This window comes from Peromyscus californicus, unplaced genomic scaffold (assembly GCF_007827085.1).
Source record: "Peromyscus californicus insignis strain IS unplaced genomic scaffold, ASM782708v3 Scaffold_10__1_contigs__length_136768540, whole genome shotgun sequence".
NCBI classification, from domain to species: Eukaryota; Metazoa; Chordata; class Mammalia; order Rodentia; family Cricetidae; genus Peromyscus; species Peromyscus californicus.
In genome coordinates, this window is record NW_026294391.1 from 68746508 (window position 1) to 68769391 (window position 22884).

A 22884-nucleotide genomic window follows, 5' to 3' on the forward strand; every position below is an offset into this window, starting at 1 on the left:
GGTAAAGGGGGGCATCTCTGACCCTCCCACATTACTACATGACAGACAAGTAGTGAGGACCACTCTCCCACACTTACAACTTTGGGACTGGCTCACCCACACCTCTGCCAACAAGGTTGGCACTATTGTGTTTCCCAGGTGAGGTACAAGGACTGCTCTCCCAAGTGTTGCAGCTGGTTGGGGTCAAGGACAGATCTCCCACCCTAATTTTACTTGGATGGCCTTTGCCTGTGATAAATAAAGCTTGCCTGGAGAATCAGAGGAAATAGCAAGCCATTATAAGTAAACAAAGTAGTCAGGCAGTGGTAGCACATGCCCTTAATCCTATCACTTAGCAGGCAGGATCTCTGTGTGTTCAAGACCACACTAGGGAACAGAACCAACCATGTGACACACGCATTTAATCCCAGTACTAACCATAGAGACCTGGAGGTCTGTACAGATAGACAGAAAGTGACAGAGCTGTCTAGGAAGAGGAAGAGGTAGCTAGGATAAGAGAACCAATGAGAGGGCAGAAAAGTAAGGTATATAAAGCCTGGGTAGACAGGAAGATGCAAATTTGGAAGCTGCCGAGTTGCGGTAAGGTTAGCTGTGGTTTTCCCTATTTCCCTGATCTTTCTCTAAGGCTTTCACCCCTATATTTGGCTCCATGTTTTTTATTTAATAAAAGCATTTAGAAACTCATCTACATAGATTGATTCCCAATTTTCTGAGAAATTGCCATATTAATTTCCAAAGTGGCTGTACAAGTTTTCACTCCCACCAACAGTGAAGGAGTGTTCCCCTTGTCCCATATCATCTCCAACATAAGCCGTCATCAGTGTTTTTGATCTTAGCTATTCTAACAGGTGTAAGATGGTATCTCAAAGTCACTTTGATTTGCATTTCCCAGATGACTATGGATTTTGAGCTATTCCTTAAATATCTTTTGGTCATTTGAGATTCTTCTGTTGAGAATTCTCTGTTTAGTTCTGTAGTCCATGTTTTAATTGGGTTGTTTTGTATTTTGGTTTCCAGTTTCTTGAGTTCTTTATATATTTTGGAGATCAGCCCTCTTTCAGATGTGGGTTGGTAAAGATCTTTTCCCATTCTGTAGGCTGTCATTTTGTCTTATTTACTGTATCCTTTGCTTTACAGAAACTTCTCAGTTTCAGGAGGTCCCATTTATTAATTGTTGCTCTCAGTGTTTGTGCTACTGGTGTTATATTTAGGAAGTGGTCTCATGGTAGATAATTTTTTAATGTGTTCTTGGATTTGGTTTGTCAGGGTTCTTTTTATTCTTTTTGCATCTATGTTCATGAGAGAGATTGGTCTGTAATTCTCTTTCTTTTTTTGTGTCTTGTGTGGTTTGGGTATTAGGATAACTGTAGACTCATAAGAAAAGTTTGGCAATGTTCCTTCTGTTTCTATTGCATGAAACAATTTGAAGAGTATTGGTATTAGCTCTTCTTTGAAATTCTGGTAGAATTCTGCACTGAAACCATTTGGAGCTCTTTTTTTTGGTTGGAAGACTTTTAATGACTGTAGTTTTTAGGGGTTATAGGTCCATTTAAATTGTTTATCTGGTCTTGATTTAACTTAGGTATGTGGTACCTATCCAGAAAATTTCCCATTTCTTTTAGATTTTCCAATTTCGTGGAGTACAGGTTTTTGAAGTATGACCTGATGATTCTCTCGATTTCCTCACTGTCGGTTGTTATGTCTCCCTTTTTATTTCTGATTTTTGTTAATTTGGATGCTCTCTCTCTCTGCGTTTTGCTTAGTTTGGATAAGACTTTGTCTATCTTCTTGATTTTCTCAAAGAACCAACTCTTTGTTTCATTAGTTCTTTGTATTGTTCTCTTTGTTTCTATTTTATTGATTTCAGCCCATAATTTAATTATTTCCTGGCATCTATTCCTCCTGGGTGAGCTTGCTTCTTCTTGTTATGCAGCTTTCAGGTGTGCTGTTAAGTAGCTAGTTTGAGATTTCTCCAGCTTCTTTATGTAGGCATTTAGTGCTATGAACTTTCCTCTTAGTACTGATTTCATAGTTTCCCATAAGTTTGGGTATGTTGTACATTCATTTTCATTGAATTCTGGGAAGTCTTTAATTTTTGTCCTTTTTTTCCTTGATCCAGTGGTGATTCAGATGAACATTATTCAGTCTCCATGAGTTTGTGGCTTTCTGTAATTTTTGTTGCTGTTGAATTCTAACTTTAAGCTACAATGATCCAACAAGATACAGGGGGTTATTCCAATTTTTTGTACCTGTTAAGATTTGCTTTGTGACTGAGTATGTGGTCAATTTTAGAGAAGATTCCATGAGGTGCTAAGAATAAGGTATATTCTTTTGTGTTTAGGTAGAATGTTCTTATATGTGTGTTAAGCCCATTTGAGTCACAACATCTGTTAGTTCCATTATTTCTCTGTTAAGTTTCTGTCTGTCAGACCTGTCCAGTGTAAGAGTGGGGTGATGAAATTTCCCACTACTAGTGTGTGGGGTTTGCTATGTGATTTAAGCTTTAGTAATGTTTCTTTTACATATGTGGGTACCCTTGTATTTGGGGCATAAATATTCAGAACTGAGACTTCATCTTGATGGATTTTTCCTGTGATGAAAATGAAATGTCAGCCGGGCGGTGGTGGCGCACGCCTTTAATCCCAGCACTCGGGAGGCAGAGCCAGGCGGATCTCTGTGAGTTCGAGGCCAGCCTGGACTACCAAGTGAGTTCCAGGAAAGGCGCAAAGCTACACAGAGAAACCCTGTCTCGAAAAACCAAAAAAAAAAAAAAAAAAAAAAAAAAAAAGAAAATGAAATGTCCTCCTCTAACTCTTTTTGGGTCCAGTCTATTTGGTGTTCTGTATGCTTCTTGTATCTTCATAGGCATTTCCTACTTTAGGTTGGGAAAGTTTTCTTCTATGATTTTGTTGAATATATTTTCTGTGCCTTTGAACTGGTATTCTTTTCCTTCTTTTATCTCTATTATTCTTAGGTTTAATCTTTTCATATTATCCCAGATTTCCTGGATGCTTTGTGTTATGACTTTATTGGCTTTAATATTTTCTTTGACTGATGAATCTATTTCCTCTATTGTATCTTCAAGGCCAGAGATTCTCTCTTCTATCTCTTGCATTCTGTTGGTTATACTTGCATCTGTAGTTCTTGTTTGTTTATCCAGATTTTCCCTTTCCAGCATTCCCTCTATTTGTGTCTTCTTTATTGCCTCTGTTTCAATTTTCAAATCTCGAACTCTTTCCTTCACCTGCTTTTTCTTGGTTTTCTTGACTTACTTTAAGAAATTTATTAGTTTATTAGTTTCTTCCAATTTTTTGTTTCTCTTCCTTGATTTCTTTAAGGGAATTTTTCATTTCCTATTTAAAGGCATCTGTCATCATCATAAAGTTATTTTTAAGGTCATTTTCTTCTGCTGCTTCTACATTGGGATGTTCAGTTCTTGGTGTTGTAGAAACACTAGGTTCTGGTGGTGTGATATTCCTCTTTATGTTATTTAATGTATTCTTGCATTGGCATCTGCCCATCTCTTCCTCCATTTTGTGCAGGCAGTGTCTGTGCCTCTGGGGGTTGCTCTTTCTGCTATTGGTGCAGGCGGTGTTTATGTCTCAGATAGCTGCTCTTGGCCTAGTTGATGCTGGTGGTGTCTGTGTCTGAAGAAGCAGCTGAGGTCATGGGGGATGGGTGGGTTTTGGGGGCAGAGTGGGACTTGTAGATTAAAGATTCCGATGGAGAGTGGTGGTGGAAAGGTCTGCCCACAGGATCCTTGGGGCTTTGATGAGTGGGGGTAGAGGGACATGTGGTATGACTTGGGGCCTAGGGCCTAGAGACTGGGTTGTCTAGAGAACAGTCACTCATCTCTCTGTCCAATCTGTGCTGGCAGTGTCTATGTCACTCTTACATTTTAAATTAACCCATATTAATATATGTTCTGCAACATGACATTACCTCTCTTTCATCTTGCACTTGTTTCCCCTCTGTATCCTGCTGGCAACTCCACTAACTCTGCCCATCTTCTTCTCTCGGTGTCCTTAGTCTGGATCTCATGGCTAACCTTATCCTGTCTAGCTATTAACCAGTCAGCTTCTTTATTAAATCAATCACAGAGACATATTTACACACTGTAAAGGAATATTCCATACTTTCTTTCTTTATTTTGTTTTTGTTTTTTGAGACAGGGTTTCCTGTATGTAGCATTACTTGTCCTGGAACTTGCTCTGTAGACCAGGCTGGCCGCAAACGCATAGAAATCTTCCTGCCTCTGCCTCCTGAGTGTTGGGATGGAAAGTGTGCACCACAACTGCCCAGCTTTGATCATTTCTTTCAAGTCCATTCTTCTTGGCTTAGAATGCTACTGGCAATGCTTATTTTTACTTCCTTTAAACATTTGCACTAACAAAAATTAGTTATTGTCAGTATGTGATGCTTAAACAATAATGTATGCCCTCTTTTTTTTTTTTAGTTTTTTGATACAGGGTTTCTCTGTGAAGCTTTGCGCCTTTCCTGGGACTCACTTGGTAGCTCAGGCTGGCCTCAAACTCACAGAGATCTGCCTGGTTCTGCCTCCCGAGTGCTGGGATTAAAGGCATGCGCCACCACCGCCCAGCTGGTGGCACACGCCTTTAATCCCAGCTCTTAGGAGGCAGAGCTAGGTGGATCTCTGTGTGTTCAAGGATACAGCCAGCATGGAGACACACACCTTTAATCTCAATACCAACCATAGAAGACCTGGAGGTCTGTACAGACGGCCAGTGACAAGGAGGTCATGTGGTTGGGTTTACAACCAATGAGAAGGCAGAATAGAAAGTCAATAAAAAGCACAAACACACAGGAAGTAGGTCTCTTTTGGAGAGGTAGGACAACAGCGACAGTGAAGGGTAAGGTTTTTAGCTCTTAGCTATTGCTCTGACCTCTTGGCTTTCATCTCTGTATTGGCTCTGTGTTTCTTATTTAATAAGATGGTTACATCTACAGGGAAATGAATGTGTTGGAATGGTGTATTAGCCAAACAGAGGATGTACAAAATAGATATGTAGCAGGCTTTCTTGTACCACCAACCAGCTCCCAAATTAAGACATGAGAGTTATTAGTTATGAATGCTTGGCCTTATCTTATGCTTGCCCCATTACCTCTTATAATTTAATTTAACCTGTTTCTTGTCATCTATATTTTGTCTTGGGGATTTTTACCTTTCTTTCATTCTGTACATCCTATTTTTCTTGCTGTTGCTGTGTCTGACTGGCTAGGGGATGCCTGGTTGGCTAGCCCGTAGCCTCCCCTTCTCTTTCTCCTTCATTCTATCTCTCTTGAGCCTAGATTCCTCCTCCTACTTATTCTCTCTGCCCACCAGCCCCACCTATTCTTCTACTGCATAGCTAATGACCATTAAGCTTTTTATTAGACCAATCAGTTACCTTAGGATGGCAAGGTGGAGCAAATGTAACACATCTTTACATAGTTAAACAAATGCAGCATAAACAGATGGAACACACATTTACATAGTTAAGTAATATTCCACAATATAAACAAATGTAACATGTCTTTACATAATGAAAGTAATATTCCACAACATTTCCATGTAGGTGGATATTACTGTCCCATCTGCCAGCTTCCAAATAACTAACGCAGATACTTAATATTACTTATAAATGTTCAGCCTATAGCTCAGGTTTGTTACTAGGTAACTCTTAAATTTTCAATTAACCCATATTTCTCATCTGTGCTTTGTGACATGGCTTGGTACCTTTTCTAAGTACCACATGCCCATCTTATTTCTTTCTACATCTACGGCTACTCCTGACTCCACCTTCCCCCCCCCAGAGTCCTTAGTTTGATTTTCCCACCTATACTTCCTGCCCAGCAACCAACCAATTAGCTTTTTATTAGCCAATAAGAGTAATAATATTCATAATGTACAAAAACATTGTTCCACAGCATAAAGTTTTGACTTTAGCATAATAAACCTATATACAATAAGAACAATTATCAAATAAGAATTACATTTATAATATCCAGTCCATTTGCATTTGACAAGTTCAGAGAAAATACTCCATTATTTAACCTGTCTTGAATCTAAAGTTTTCCATCTAATTTACCTTTTTATTATAACTAAGGAAAACTATAACTATGTAGTCTTCAACTCATCAAAGATCCCAGAAGGATATAATGTTACCTGATAAACACAAAGTGCAGTGAAAGCCACTTCCAAAACTCTAGAAACAACAGAGACATCTGGCTGCCTGGAGAGTCACCCAAGGTTCTTCTGCAGTGTTGGGGCATCCATCTTTGGCCTACAGGCTGAGAATATCTGGCAGATTTTTTTTTTTTTTGGTTTTTCGAGACAGGGTTTCTCTGTGAGATTTTTCTATGAAGAAGGAATAATGAAGGATTGTTTCACCTTGTCTTGGCCAATTTTGGCAGTGCTTTTCCTTTGTGTCTTGCTTTTCCACTTTGGATTGTATACTGTCAGCAGCCAAGGCAAGGACAGTTTCTTGGCCAAATGACTAGCTTTGACACAATGAAAGGAAGCTCCATATGGAGGTTCTTCAATGCCCATTATCCTTCTATACAGTAGATTGGTGCTGCTAAGAGCAGATATGTTTCACTGTCATGAAAAACCTAGGTTATTAAACATCTCATATGCCATATTCTGTAGGTCTCTGAAGCATTTGAACATTACCTATCTATCTAAGATATATCTGATTAACCTTGTAAACATACCTAATAGGACTACAAGTTTGATTATTATAAATGACTACTAACCTGCATTTTTTAATTATACGTTACATTTTTAAATGAGCTACATGAGCACAATACCCCAAACAAGAACAGAAACATATACACAGAATAAGAACAATAACTTTAAATTTGTATCAATATACCAAAATCCACACCAATGTAAAATATTTGAGGCTAATAGTTGTCTTTTTATCCTATAATCTTATATCCCCCATAAACAATGACAAACATCCATAACCCTTTCCTCTCAAATGAGCCAAAACCACCCACCTCACCTCTTGGGAATTTGGATATTATATTTTCTAGACTGCTTGCTGTTGTCTGAGGGTGACTGCTCTTTGGGGACCCTGAGAAAAATTGAGTCTTGGGAAAACTAGTTGTAACATTTTTTGTCCAGTTTCAGAACTGTTCTCTTGCAGAGGCATCAGTATATATATCACCTATCTTGTAGTTTTTCTTGGTTTATATTTGTAGTCAAGATTTTCAGGAGGTCTCCCCACATCAAACCTGATCTTGAAGGAATCAATGGCCTTTCATTTCTTTTGGAAACAAAAGCATAACCTCTCTCCCAATACAACACATTTTCTGAATTTCACATTAATGTTAAGAAATCCATAAAGTATCTAGGCTGGTTTAGTTCAGCAGTCTTTTCTACAGTTGAATGTCTCTCAGCAGCTGTTGTTCACTCATCAACATTCAAAAAATTCAAAGTCAAAACAACAGCATATAGGATCCAGACTCCATGTGTATTTCCCATATTTACAAGGCTTTTTTTCCTTTTAACTCTTGTGGGAGCCCATTTTCAGGTTCCTAGTAGCTTTACCCAGCAGATCTACATAGAGAGTATGATTGGACCATGGGCCTGAGTGCAGGTATCTGAGATGATCTGCACTTGGCTGTGCTGGGGAGAGGTCTTTTGCTCCACCCCTTGGCATTTCTATAAATACCCTAGAGCAGAGACAGTCAGGGCCCATTGGAATAGGTTCCAGGCCCTCTTGAGGCTATCCTTTATTTTCTATCTGTTTATCTCCACACTCTAAATCCTTCTATCTAATATTCCTACTACTCTCACTCAAAAACACACTGGAGAAATGTGGGGGAAGTGGGTAGGCCCCCCTCGAATGGCACCATGAATAGGGACTGAAGACAAAGAAAAAATAATAGTAGTAATATTTAGATTTATTACAGAGTGTTTGGCTAAAGTGAGAGTAAGGCTCTGCCAGTTGAAGTGGCCAGACCAGTGTTGAAGTGAAAGGAAAGAAATTAATAAGGGCAGGGGGTTTTATCCTTGAGAGAAAATGAAAAAATGGACTGGAAGAATGTCTGAATCTGCGTTGCAAAAATCTCCTCTATCAAGACTTCTATCTTTCTATCCTCTCAATTTCTAAGAAAAATAAGGAAAATTATTCTGTAAAAACTTAAAAGTGTAAGGTAGTGTAGAAAAATTTTCTTAAGATAAGTTTAGGCAAGTAGACAGAGAAACTAAGTCTTCAATCTAACTTTGGGGATATGAATGCAAACTGGGAAAAAAATCTTTCTTTGAGCTTTATGGGTAGAAAAAAGCTCTTCTTTGAGTTTATCAGGCAGAAAAAAGATTCCTATAGAAGCTTTTTGGGCTGGGGACAGCTAAATTACTAAGTTCAAGTGGCAGGAGAAAGTGATTTCTTCCTGAAGCAAAAATGCAGGGGTAAGAAGCCAAAAAGTTTAAAGTTCAAAAGTTTTGGGAAAAGTTGGTTTTTCTCTCTCATGGGAAAAAAATCTTTCTCTTAAACTAAAATCTTTTCTTGGAAAATTTGGAAAAATCTCTCTAAAAGCCTTAATCTTTCTCAAACTAAAAGTTCTCTTAAAAGACTTAAACTAAAGCCTTTCAGAACTCTTTCTCAGAAGACAAAAATTACAGTCACCTGAAGATAGTATGAGAATCATGTGTGATTCACTCTAAGGGAAAACAACAAATCTCTTAGAATGGCAAAACCCCTTTAAGCTTTAAAAATCCTCCCTGCAATGAGGAAGGCAGTGCTTGAGTTCCCCAAAACCTCTCTTCTAATCTCTGTCTCTTCAAGCTAGTAAAAGGCAGCATGTCAGAATGCCTAGAGGAACTGCTTGGGAGAGTGTGGGAGAAGAGCCACTCAGAGCCCAATGGGGCAGGAAACTGTTTACCTGGGAAAAGCAAAGGAGCTGAGCCTTTTAGCTGCAGCTGAGCTGAGGCATCAAGGGTTTTGTTTCTGAGTGTCTATCAGAATGAAAGGTGCTCTTAATCACCCTAATGCAAATATCCCCTGAAGCAATGCAAACCCTGTTAGCATTGTACCCTTGCTTCCAACCAACAACAGAGAAGCAACTAGCCAGTACCTCTGAGTTTGAGTGCATTCTGGGGATACTAGGTTCCTGCAGTTGTGAACAACTTCCTGGAGCACAGAGCTGAGGCAAGAAGGTGCAGGACCCAGGGGAAAACTGCTAATGAACAAACAAAGCTAAAACTGGCTGGAAGGCACAGTTGCCTGCTTTCCTGCAAGTCCCGGGTTGATAGGTGGGGATACAAGGTGTCCACAGCTGCAAAAAGAAGTCTCTCTGAGAAAAACTCTTTTCTACCAGAGAAAGCATATTTCTGAGAAAAGCTTTGTTTGACTGACTTCCTGTGAGACGAGGGAGCACAGCCCTGAGGGGTGATTGCCACTGGCGATAAGCTCTGAGAGCTCACAGACAAAATGTGTGACTGTGGGTTGGTGAAATTTTGGGAGATATACCTGTCCTAATGCCAGCTTAGAGATGGTAAAAACCTCCCTTGTTAAAGCAGAAGCTTTATTTTCAGTCTGTATGCAAACCACATAGACCCTGAAAATAGAGACAGACTAAAGCCCCTACTTTTAGAAGCAGAAAAGTTGCCACTGTGGCACTGGGAAATGTTTTTGGGGCAGAAGGGATAAACTGAGACCAAACTGAGAACTGTCTGGAGAAAGACTCTCTGAAGGAGCTATGGGGAAGCTGTCTTGAGTGCTTTTTACACACACTGGCTAAGGAAAAAACACAAGCTTCCAGGGAAGTTGGTAAAAGGAATGTCCTCCTCAATGGACTCTACCAAGGCAGGTGAGGTTCTGATCTGGGGTTCTGATTTGGGGCTGGTATCTGATAAAGGAGAGACACCTGTTGAGGCCAGCTCAGAACAGAAATCTCCCAATATCCCAAAGCTGAAAACATAAAATGATTGGTTCAAATCTCCCATGCTGGAAGCAGAAACTTGACTTTTCAATACAAAAGCAAGCTCTGTAAAAGAGAACCAGATGTTGACTTTCAAACCCAAAAGGAACTATGGGAAATGAAGTCCATAAGGTAGCATATAATAGAGGACTGATCTAAGAAATGCATTCTGGGAAAAGTAGTTTTTTCGCTAAAGCTGGCAACACATTGCCTGGAAAAACTTTTCAGCTCGAAAAGACATTCATAGTAAACTTAAAATACAGCTTTCTAAAGAATAAGAAGGAGGAAAATCGTCTCAGAGTTTGTTGAATGTTAATTCCGAGGAAAAATGGTAGGAATATGGAACTCAGAGCTTCACGGTTTTTGGCTCCTTGAGAAAACACCTTATTTTCGATAATATCTGTGCAGAGAGTATTTACAGTAGTTGGATGACAAAAATCTACCTATACGAGCAGTCAAGTCACTTAGAAATGCATTGGGCTTTCATGACAAATTGCCTAGCAGGAGAATTTGCTGAATGATTCCCTTGCAAATATCATAAGGGGATAAGACAATAGGCATTCAAAAAACAAATGACTGCTTTATAGATGGGAACAGACTTCAGAAATTCTGGCTGTCTTAGAAAATAGAATTGCTTCACCTGAAAGTTCCTTATAAGAAATCAATGCTAAATATCACAGCTGCTAATAATGATAACATCAATAGTTAAAGCTAATGTAGTGAACATACTAAACTATGAAAATGCTCTTCCTCAGAGTAAGCTAATTAAGGATATATTTCATGAAAGAACATCTATGTTCTTGAATCTTGCTAAGAAATATTGGGCTAATAAAAAAACTATGAGTGTGAAAATCAGCAAAATCAATTTTCATGATATTGAGGTTCCATCTTGCTGTCTGGGGATAGTTGGAGTATAAGGAGGCCTCCGGACTGCTGAGGAGTTTTAAAATGAAGTCCCAGCAATGTTTCTGGTACACAGAGGAACCTGCTGAAAGCTGCAGGTCTGGAACCCCATTCCAATTTAGACAGCTATCTTCTCCTGCTGGGAAATAGACTGTTGAGTTGTCAGAAACAGTATATTGCTTATACGGTTTTTTTCTTTTTGGGTTTGCTGTAAACTAACATAGCTCTTTATAGAGTTGTTATAAAACATCTGAAATGTTTAGCAACAGAACTCACTAAAGCCCAGAGTTGAGACAGCTGTTAAAGAATTACACTCTTGTTTCAATCTATCAAGAACTTTTAGAATATCAAAGTTGACAATAAGCTCTGAACTTTAGAAAGGATATATCTAAGAGTCTAATAGTTCTAGTGAAGAGTAAAAAGTAGAAAATTACTCTGTCTTGTTGGAAGATAATGTAGATGTTAAGAAATCTTTAGGTGTTTGCTAAGTTAGATATATGCTAATGGTAGCCCTGTTGAGTTTGTTTAATAATTCTTATGAATATAAGTTTGTAAAATAGATTTATAGAATTTCTTTAAGACATGTAGAAAATGGCCATGATGTAAGTTTAAATAAGAAGTATATAAATATCTTTGCTAAGGTAGCCCTATAGAGTTTCTTTAAGAATATCTAAGGTAGTCCTATAATAAGCTTATAAGAAGTGTGTAAGTAAGAAGTATAAATAAGTATATGATGATATGTTATATGTGAGTTTGTAAAAAAAACGTGTAAATGCTGATTGTGAGTCTATGCTTAATGTATATGGTGAAGGAACTTGTGACACAGAAGATAGTGTCCTAGCAGACTGCAAAGCTGGCAGTCTGAATGGTTTCAAAAGCTCCAGAAACCACTAAGAAGCTAAGAATTGTGGATACCATAACCAGTACAACCACCACAGACAGACATCTGCAACTGAGACCCATTGGAAAATCAATGCAGCACAGAAAAACCTGAGCTAGCAGCAAAAAACAGTGTAGTTTAAAATGCTACCATAACTAAAAATGTCTTTGGCCTGAGAACAAAAACTGGCTGTAGAGATGCTTGCAAAATTTTTTGGTTGTAAAACGTTTCTTCATATTTGGAAGTAAAAGTCTAGGACCAGAATTTACTTTTTGAACTTATAAAAATGAGATAAAACTACAAAAAGACTTTGGTTATGGATTTCTTCATATTTGGAAGGCTGATACCAGAATTTATTATTTGAAGTTTGGGACTTAAGAAATGAAATGAACAATAGTAATTTAATTGCAATGGGACAATTTTGAATTTACTTAGACTTTATCAATGGTGATGACCTAGGAACTGTTTAATGGAATTATTTGTGTTACAAATGGAACTGTTTATGTAAAATTAGAATTACATATAGAACTGGTTTTGTGTTACAAATGGAACTTTGGGTTTTCTTCTAACAAGGTTTGAGATTTTGTTTAAAAAATTTATAAAGAAAAGGAGGAGTCATGAGTGAATTAAGGTTGAATGTACGTTTGCAGAAATTATGTTAACCTATTGATATTAATGCACCCTGGTTTTGTGAAGTTAAGGAAATATTCAAGTTTGATGTAAAAAACATCAGAAGTTTTTCCTATGTTCCGTTAGTAAGAAATTCAAATGATTCTATTAAGAGTTTAAGTTGTAAGACTGAGAAAATTGCAACTATGTATAGCACCATTTATGTTAGTTCAAATGGTTCCATTAAGAGTTTTAAGTATGATTGAGAGAATTGTAACTATGTACAGCAATATTTATGTTAACCTCTTAATGGTAATGATGAAATAAGGGAATCTTTGAGTTTGTAATTGCATTAAGAGTTTTTGGTTTAGAAAGAGCTGGATGCAGCTAAAGACTGCTGTAGTCACCTTGGACCTAATCCAAAAAAGAAATGTCATCTTTATCATCCTCTACTTGCATACTGGGAGGTGTGACAGCTATGGAGATTGATGTAAGCTATTAATGAGGAGTTACTTTTTATATATTAAGAAAGGGGGACCTGTGGGAGCACATTTTCAGGTTCCTAGGAGCTTTACCCAGCAGGTCTGCATAGAGAGGATGATTGGACCACGGTCCTGAGGGCAGTGTCTGAGATGGTCTGCACTTGACTGTGCTGGGGGGAGTTCTTTTGCTCCACCCCTTGGCATTTCTATAAATACCCTAGAGCAGAGACAGCCAGGGCCCTTTGGAATAGGTTCCAGGCCCTCTTGAGGCTATCCTGTATTTTCTATCTGTTTATCTCCACACTCTAAATCCTTCTAATAGTTGTTACTACTCTCACTCAAAAACACTCTGGGGACATATGGGGTGGGGTAGCCCCCTGCAAACTCTCTCTTTAAATACTTTAGTATTTTTAAACCACTTATTTTTTACTATGACTATCTATACCTATTTTCTTGTCTTTCTTAAGCCTATGCACATTTTTAAACAAATTGTAACCTGTTTAGAATTTTTTTTCCCATCTGAACCTGTCTTTACTGTGTGTCTCTACCCTTTTCTGAACCCATGAGCCAAACCCTAACCTTCTAAGCAGCTTTGTGCTGGCTCCTGACTGTTGTGGAATAATCCTCTTGCACACTGTTAAGATTTGTCACTTGAATTGGTTTAATAAAACACTGATTGGCTATTAGCTGGACAGGAAGTTAGGTAGGATAGCCAAACTGAGAATGCTGGGAAGAAGGAGGGCAGAGTCAAGGAGTTATCAGCCAGATGCAGAGGAAGCCAGACGAGAACATCATTTTGAGAAAAGGTACAAAGCCATGTGGCTAAATATAGGTAAGAATTATGGGTTAATTTAAGTATAAGAGCTAGTTAGTAATAATCCTGAGCTATTGGATGAGCATTTATAAGTAATATTAAGCTTTGGAGTCAATTATTTAAGAAGCAGCTGCCAGGTATTTGGGAACAGGCAGGCAGGAGAGAAATTTCCACCTACATCTGACTGTGCCCCTCTCGTGTCTGTGAGAGCCAAGCTATATGACTCAAGAGTCTTGCCAAGAGCTGCATTCAATTGGGAGCTGCATCTAACTGGGACTGAGTTTAACCATCCCAGGTCTAGGAAGTTGGTGCCCACACTATGGCCGGCATTTTTACTTAGCTTACTATTTCTATTTAACAAGGTGGCTGCTCAAGTGTTTGCTGTACAGAAGAGCCAATCTTCTGTAAACTATGAGCACCAGGCTACTAAGAAGCTTGTCTTATTTTTCCTTTTTTCCCCAGCTTTCTCAGCCCCTATGTAGAAATATATGCCCCGTTTTTGGCTCCAAATGTAGCATGGTTTCTTAGACTGGCAGCCCCCAAATCATGACACAGAGACTCAATATTAATTATAAATACTCTGCTTTAGCTTTGGCTTGTTTCTAACTAGCTTGTTTTAAAACTTAAATTAATCCACTTCTATTAATCAGTGTGAAGCCCCGAGGCATGTTTTACTCATCTACATACTGTCCATCCTACTTTCCTGCATCCTCCATGTCTGGTTGTCTGGGCCCCAGCTGTGTGGACCACAGCTGGCTGGCCCTGGCTGTCTGTCTGTCTCCCCCTTTCCTCTGTGCTTGCCAGCCCTGACTATCCCTTCTCTCCTAGCTATTGTCTGTTCAGCTTTTTATTAGATCAATCAGGTGCATTAGGCAAGGTAAAACAGCAACACATCTTTGCATAATTAAACAACTGAAGCATAAACAAAAGCAACACACTTATATATAGTTGAACAAATGCAGCATAAACAAATGCAGCATATCTTTTATAGTCAAACAATTATTCTTAAACACAAACAAATTTAACATATCTTTACATAATTAAATATTCTATTCCACAACACAGACATGTAGAAAACAGCTATAGGCAAATTTAAAGTTAGTTAAAAAATAGTTATAAGGAAGAGATCCCACACAGCTAGATAACCCTCTCCTAGATAATTATTTATTGAACAAAAATCTCAGGGCTATTATAGGTTACTTTGTAGGTGGATTTTTCTGTCCCACCTGCCAGCTCCCAAATCACAACATGGAGGCTTCTTATTAATTATGAGAGCTCATCTGATAGCTTAGGCTTGTTTGTAACTAGCTCTTATAACTTAAATTAACCCATATTTGTATTGATATATTCTAACGTGGTTTTTTCCTCTATCTCATTTTGTGTGTCCAACTTATTACACGTCTGTCTGGCTTCTCTGCCCTTCTTTTTCCCACCATTCTCTTTACCCCCAAATCCTGCCTAGGTATTAGCTGTTTAGCTTTTTATTAAACCAATCAGAATGACACATATTCATAGCATAAAGGGATATTACACAGTAATACTTAGTTATGAGTTGTTAATCAGAGTTTCCAGAAGTCCCCTCAAACAATGCATGTGCTTGCTGTTGTTCTTGGTTACTGACTAGATGATAAGACTCTATTGCTAAAGACATTACACACTGTGGTTGCAAGATATTGAGATATCAAGTTTTAAGTTGTAAGCTTCTTTACAGATACTTAGCTTTCATCATGCCATAAAATGTCATGCAGGCTGCTGGAAGGAAAAAAAAGGGTCAGTGGTTTTATCTACTTGTGAACTCTACAACCTCAAGGCCAATCTGCCATGTACGATATGCTGATCTGTGTATAGAGGCATGGCAGTTAAGGGGTTGACAAATAAGTCTGAGTTTCAATTTGAGGACCTCTCTACAGGAAGAAATGCATGACTGCTACTTTAATCGTAATCAAATACTTGTGGCTGTGGAGGCCATTGCTTCTGGGTTGGAAAACACTATTATTGTTTTACTAAATTTACATGGCACCAAACTGCATTCTAAATACTTATGTTTATACCCATTAGAAAGTGATAGTCTCAACCTTACTCAGAGAAGCTTCTGCAATGAACATTGGTAAATTCAGGGATTCATGGTTGTTCTAGGTATGAGAATAATTTGAGAATAGACTTAAGGAGGACATTTATACCATTTCCTCTAAGGATCGTGAAATATCAAGGAATAGATGTTAAAAAGAGAATGATAAGGGACTGGAGAAATTGCTCAGGAATTAAGAGCATTGGCTGCTCTTCCAAGGGTCAGGGATCAACTCCAGGCATCCACATGACATCTCCCACCTGTTTGTAATTCCAGTTCCTTAGGATCCAACATCCATTTCTGACCTCTGCAGGTACCAGCATGCAAGGCAGCACACAGACATACATTCAGGTAAATACACAAACACATTAAATAGATAGATAGATAGATAGATAGATAGATAGATAGATAGATAGATAGATAAAATAGAGAAAATGTATGGTGAAGAACTACCAAATGCTATCTTCATGTAACCATTTTAAACATGTTTTCACAGCCACTGAGTATCTCCCCTTTTCTTTAATCTACCCAGCATCTGATCAAAACTATTTTTGCTGATTTGTTTGTTCCTAAAACATCAAATTACTAAAATTCACTGGTGGATATACATACAAATATCATAAAGAAACACATTATTTTTATTAAAATTAATGAAAGTATGACACTTTTACATGCCAGCAAGAAGAGAAAGAGAGTGTTTTAATGGTACACCACTAACTTATCATCCTACCTTTTTCCAAGTGAGGGTTTATGTAGCAAGATTTCCCCAATCAACCAAATAAAAATAATTTCCATCTTGAAATTCCAAATCTGCAAAACTGTAAAATAAAAGGAATAGACAAATAAAATCTGATATACACTTATCACCAAATATAACTAAACCTTTAAAAGGGAGACCACTTTGATATTTAATGTCAATTAACCTTTAAGACATAATGCTAAATGAAATAGGTAATTACAAATTTATAAATGTGATGTGATACTCCTCCCATATGAAGCCCTAAAATACTAAAATACATGGAAGCAGAAAGTAGAACAGTGGTATCTGAGGGTGCAGAAGGAGGAATGGGGAATTGTGTTTCATTGAACATGGAGTTTCAATTTTGAAAAATTAAAATTGTCCTGGAGTGAATTGCGGTGGTAATGGTAACACAAAAAATGTGCATGTACTTACTGTCAATGAGTTTAAATATTTTAAATGGTGACTTTTTATGTATAGTTTATTACTCAGGAAAATGTGCACTCATGTCAATTCTTTAAATATTTTTTGTTAATATCACTGAATATACATTGGGGTATTTCTTTCATTAACATCACTGAAGATATTTTGGGTACATCATCTTCTTTTAATCTACTCCTACCACTAATATGTTGAAACACACTCATAGACATTCTCAAGATCTGGTTGGATAATATTCAGGAGATATAATTTTTAGATAAAAAAAATTGCCAATTTGTCCTAATTTTCAATGACCAGGGCTTTTATTGGACTACCTAATTAGGTCACAATTTTATTTTATTTTCATTTTATATTCCAATTATGCAATTTATGGATTTTCTGTCTTTATTTTCTTTTCCTGCAACCCATTTTCTTACTTCATAATCCTTCTCTCCATCTCATTCTCTCTTTCCTCTCTCCATCCTCCCCTTCCCCCTGTCTCTCTATATATAAAATTTATAATTTTATCAAATATTTCACTACTTTACAAAAAAGTCAATCATTTCCAGCATTGTGAAAAATGTACTGTGTTGTTATTTGCACCAATCTCTACAAATTCATCACATTCCTCTATGACCCAATAAACAATATCAGTGTTGCAGAGTATCTTCACCATATATGTATATATAATTTATGTTTATTAATATTTCCTATGATAATTCTGCATTACTCTCTCCATCAAATCAAACAAACTCAGTTGCTGAAACTAAAGTTATATATAGTCACTCAATAGTAGATACATGGACTACCAATCAACATGTAATGTTTTTCTTGTCTTTACTCTATGGCTAATACTGCTTCCAGGTCTGCTATCTACCTCTCATCTCTTGTTCAAGAATCAGTCCTATGGAATTCATGACATGTTCTTTTTTATAGTTTTAGCATAAATTCAAGAAAACAAATGCAACTATGATAATATTTTAAGCTGGTTCTTGTATCATATCTGATGATAACCTGCTGAGATAAAAAGTCACACAGAAATTTCCAAAATCAAGGGACAAACATACCAGACAGTCTAATATTAAAGAAAAATGCATTATATTCATGCAGGAGGGGAAGTGACTGGACATTTGCCAAGTGATAACATAAAATAAAAGATAGGGACTAAACTGATTTCCAAAATAATACTGGTACTATAATTTAAGATACATTTTTTACAATAGTTTGAACAAAGTAACAAAGTCAGAGCTGATGGAGGAAATGTATCAACTTGAAAGTATTTTTAATGCAAATTTAGAGCATATTATTTCATAGTTTTAGACCAATATTTAAAGACATTGTAAGGAAGGAAAGATGGATTATTATGCAAGAGAAGGAACGTGAGATTTTTTTTAAGTGAGATATTTTTCTCAAATACATGAAATTATGATGATGATGGCAATGATGGTTAATATACACAAATATTATGCATATATTTTGTGTGAAAACAACCTGAGCATAATAAACATTTAGCTTCTTTAATCTACCTAACTCTATTCATTAACTATCTGTCATTTCACTGTATTATGAAAGAAGATGACATAGGTATTACAAAGTAGTAAAATATTTGTTTGGATATAGGCTTCTGAATTTGATTTGACAAAAATGAATGTAATGTCAATAAAGTCTCTCATCTAAGAGGGAGAGAACTAGTAAACATGCTAATGATTTAAAATAACAAGTTTTAAAATAGCTATCTTAGTGAGAAAAAAGTGCTTAATAGAGACATGAGATGAATTTGTTTGCTTCATTAAAAGGCTATTTGAAGGATATGATCATGAATTTAAATTGCATCCAATCTGTTTATGTGATTCTCAACCTTAAATGAGCAATAAAATTAGCTGACATTATCAGGTGGTCTCTAGATTTTATAAAATTCGACCAAGTGAATTTTCTAAGAAAAGCTTGAGGATGTAGAAGATTGATGAATATACACAATTCTGAGCTCCCATATACACGAGCCATCAGCAACAGCTATACACAGTCATATAGTAAAACTAAGGAAATGGCACAGGAACTTTACATCTTCATTTTTCACAAAATGTTAGCAGTCTTATTTGGCATAGCCAGTAACCTCTCTGGGGGAAGTCTCTTAGCAAAAAAGACCTATTTCTGTGACAATGGTTTGAGTGACAAACCCCAAAAATAAGTTTCTCATTCTTACATACAATGTTGGAGTTTTAAACACTCATTTTACTCAAAATATGAAAAATATCATATTGCAGAGATAAAAATTATCAAACAGTAATCAGTGCATTCACTACAGTGTTGATAAATTATATGAAATAAAAAGAAAAAAGCTGAAAACATTTTTCACTATTTATTTACTTATTCATTTTAAATTGTGACCACAGTTTCCCCTGCCTCCTTTCCTCCTGTTGCCTCCCCCTATATCCACTCTACATTACCATCTATTCCTCTTCAGTTTCTCTCCAGAAAAGAACAGGCCCCCAATGGATCTCAACAAAACATGGCATATCAAGTTGCAATAAGACAAAGCACCTCCTTTTATAAATATTTAAAATTAATTACAAATTGCATTCATGATCATCTAAAATTAAATGTTTAATAAATGTATTAATTAAAAATAAGTTAAGTCTATATGTAAGGTGGTTCCATAATTATGATGCAATTTTGATTCAATAATCATTTCTATTTCCACAAATAAATGAAAAATGCATATTAAGTGATACTTAGAATCTGTAATAAAATTTAAATAGAAACTATTATAAATAAAGGAAAAAATAATAAATTTAAGGCACAGAAGAATAATTAATAGAATATGAAATATGTTGTATTGTTAATAGAGCTATAAAACTCCTTAAGGCTTCATGATAATAAAAAGCAAAATCTTCCAAAAGATATAATAGAATAAGAAAAAATAATAGTAACAAATGAAATATTTTAGTTATTATTTAGATGCATAGAAATCAAAAAAAGGGGTAGTAACTGATGAATTGGAAAAGAGTATGGAGGAGAATAAATATAAATATCAAGTATGTTTGCTTAGTAAAATCCCAGAAATACTAAAAAATTTCCCAAGAATTTTCTAAACATTTATATAAATTATATAATATCTTCTGAAGATATAGCTGTAACGTTCTCACCCAAGCATTAAAGAACTATTATAGCTGCATATTAAGTAAACGCAATTCAGGAAAGTTGGAATAATTCAGGTGAAATACAATAAGAAACATAATAGAATCATTCATCAAGCCAGTGCCTCAAATGAAGAATTATGATTGTTGTGGATATCGCTCTATATAAATAAAGCACTGATTGGCCAGTGACCAGGCAGGAAGTATAGGTGGGACAAGGAGAAAGGAGAATTGAGGAAGGAGGAAGAAAAGGGAGACCCGCTGGAGCCACCGCCAACACAAGGAAGATGTAAAGTACCGGTAAGCCATGAGCCATGTGGCAAAGTAAAGATTAATAGAAATGGGCTGAATATAAGAGTGAGAGCTAGACAATGATAGGCCTGAGCTAATGGCCAAGCGTTTAAATAATGTAAGATTCTGTGTGTTTATTTTGTAAGTGGGCTCCAGGATTGGCGGGACTTGGCGGTGGGAGCTGGAGAAAAATTCTCCAGCTACATATGATCATGCAGACAGAAACATTATTTGATAAAGATTTTCTTTTTGTTGGTTTTAATTTTTTAGATTTATTTATTTTACTTCATTTGTAAGAGTGTTTTATCTGCATGTATATATGTGTACCACATGTGTGCTTGGTATCTACAGAGGTCAAAAGAGGGTATTGGACATTCTGTAAGTGATTTTATGGACTATTGTGATCTGCCATGTGGATGGTGAAAAACAAACACAGAATTAAATAGTCTTAATATCTGAGCACTCTCTCTAGCCCTGGTTTTATTTTTTTAAGTGGGGTTTTGTTAAATTATGAGCAGGAGCACAATTATTTTATGATAGGTTGTTTCTTCAGTAACTATTATATTTGAAGACAAAACATTGTGATCTGTATCATATTTGTGGTGATTTGAATGAAAATGTCCTCAGTGATGCATGTGTTTGATTGCTTGGTCCTCAGCTGAATCTCATTTTGGGCAGGTTTAGGAGGTATGGCCTTGTATATGGATAAAGTATATCATTGGAGACAGACACGTTTCAAAAGCCATGAACCATTTTCAGTCTGTCTGCTTCCTGTTAGTGGTTTAAGAGGTGAGCTTTCAGCTTCCTGCTCCTGCTGCTACCATCTCTCTACCATCATGGACTCTAACCTATGCTACTGTAAGCCCAAATAAACTCTTCCTTCTATAAGTTGCCTTGGTCATGGTGTTTTATCACAGCAATAGAAAAGTAACTAATACAACATCTAAGGAAAATAAAACTTGATCACTAATATTTAATATTCTTCAAGAAGTTGTAGCTAATGATAAAATAATAAAGATGCAGGGAGTAGATGTTTTTGTAGCATGTTAGTTTCTTGTGTTTACACTGGTAAACATTATTTTAAAAACTCAAATATTTGGAGACTATGGAAACATTCTAAGGTAAACTCACCCATGGTGAATGTTCTTTTTTTTTCATTTATTCCCTGATATCATAGCATGATGCCAAGGATTAAGAAGTTAAATTTTCAGAGGCTACATTTGATGAAGGACTTCTTGCATTATAGCATAGTGGAAGCCATAATTTGGCTATATCACACACACATAATCCACTTCTATGATAATCACATCAGTTTATGACATTTGTGCTAATCACTTCCTATTCCTACATGCCCTATGTCTAATTCCATAGTGTCAATTAAACTGCAATGCAAATTTTGGAGGAGATATTTAGAGCCTGGCATTACTATACTTTTAGAAATTTTTTTTCATTTTTTGAGAATTTCATATGAGTATCATATTTACATTATTTCCACCACTGTCTTGCCTACCTCCAACTCCTTCTGTGTTCACCTTTCTCCAATTCATGTCCTCTTCTTCTTTAATTGTTAGTGGAACATATAGCTATGCATATATATATATATATATATATATATATATATATATATATCCACAACCTACTGAATCAATTTAGTGTTGCTCCTGTGTATATGTGTTTACATAATAGGTGTTTTATTGCTATGGCTTCTTTTCACTTTTCTTGATGTCTTCTTTTTAATGAATGATCGTATACATATATTCTTTCCAGGAGGGCAAAGGCTGAGGAAATCTTAGCTTGAGATATAGCATTCACATGAGATACAATGGGGGGAGTAAAATCAAAATGAGGAAAAGAGAGGAAATTTACTTTTTTTGTGGTCCCAGAACTGTGAATAAAGCATATAAACAAATATTTGGGCCAATGGAGAAGAAGGGAGAGAATGAAGAGTAGAGGTAGTTATGAAAGATAACATATTAGTAGACTTGCTTCACACAATGATAGATGCTGAAGAAGACTCATGATATGCTATCAAGAAAAAGAGGGAACATAAACTTAGGTGTATAGGGCAGTGGGGGTGGATATGGGAGGACATAGGGAAGGAAGTGAATATGATCAAAATATATAGTATAAAGTTCTCAAGGAATTAAATGTAGCAAGCTAGTGCCTTAATCCAGTCTGGGTTTAAAGCTAATGGTTCAACTCAAGGCAAAAAGTCCAAGAAACTGAGAGGGATACTGATTAGGGCAATTCTCTGTGTCTGAAGGACCTAGTATCTATAATTCTAATGTGCTATGGCAGAAAAAATATGAATAACGCCAAAGATATGAGATAGTATGATTTATAGATATTATAATTGGCTTCCTCAAAAGATTACATGAAGTCTAGTTAGAAGCCCTTGTAAGGTTCCAGTACAAGAATATATAAATCAGTAGTGTGTTCCCATATCCTTAAAATTACCAATCCAAAAAATGCACTGTATTATATCTGATTTATATAAACTGCAATTATAAAATATCCATACCAAAAAACAATGATATGTACTCAAAACTTATATGAATATATTGAATACTTTATAAAAGAATAGAAATATTTGAATGTGCAAATATTATGT